We start from the raw sequence: 887 nt of genomic DNA on the forward strand, positions 1-887 counted from the left end.
TCCACGGGCAGCCTGGCTGCTGGAGTGGCCTCTCCCTGCAGGGGTTGAGGTGGGAGGACAGCCTGGCTCACGGACCCCTAGGCCTGCTGCCTCCTCGGGCCCCGTCACCCCTTCCTCCTCCACACCCAAGCTGTCCTTGGCAGGAAACCCTGCATTAGGGGCTCAGTTGCATCACTGCCCCCACCCCCCACCCCATAGTAACTTACCCGCAGGGCCTTTGAATGGATGGGACCTTCTCCAGGGGTCTTTGCTCCACCATCACAGATGAACAAGTGTAGATATGGCCGGCAGGGTGGCTCCTGACCAGGGGAGAGGTGTCCTCATGGAACAGGGAAACGTGGACACCGGCAGGCTAGGCAAGGCCGTCCGAAGGTCAGAGGTCTTCCACCCCAACGAAGGGACCCCCAGAAGCCGGGAGGGGGCCCACGCCCCAACACCTCTGTTAGGGGAAGCACGCTGACTGAAACCGCCCTCCCTGGCCAGGCACCACGGTAACCATTTTCATGAGTTGTTTTTAGGACAGGAGGTCCTGGTAAGGAACACGGTGGAGGCTGACGTGTGACTCACTCAGGGTGCTCTGCTTCCAAACCCTCATGGGCTTCAGACCCTGGCCTGGGACACAGATACAGCGTCTACTGCTTCCTAGGCTGATCCACTGAGATCCCAGGAAAGAGGGCTGACCAGAAGGGGACTGGAGGCATCCACGGATTGGTCGTTTGCTCGGAACAGAGACCATGACACCCATTTCCAGAAAACCTGGCTCTGGACTGGGGGCTGGGCTTGCCCCCCACACACACCCAGAGAATTGTGCTAGACCCTGGAGGGGGACCTGGGCATCACTCCTCAAGAAAGAAACGATGAATGCGCTGCCTTAGGGCTGCGGCTGC

This window comes from Bison bison, unplaced genomic scaffold, assembly GCF_000754665.1.
Source record: "Bison bison bison isolate TAMUID 2011002044 unplaced genomic scaffold, Bison_UMD1.0 scf7180017864503, whole genome shotgun sequence".
Taxonomy (NCBI): domain Eukaryota; kingdom Metazoa; phylum Chordata; class Mammalia; order Artiodactyla; family Bovidae; genus Bison; species Bison bison.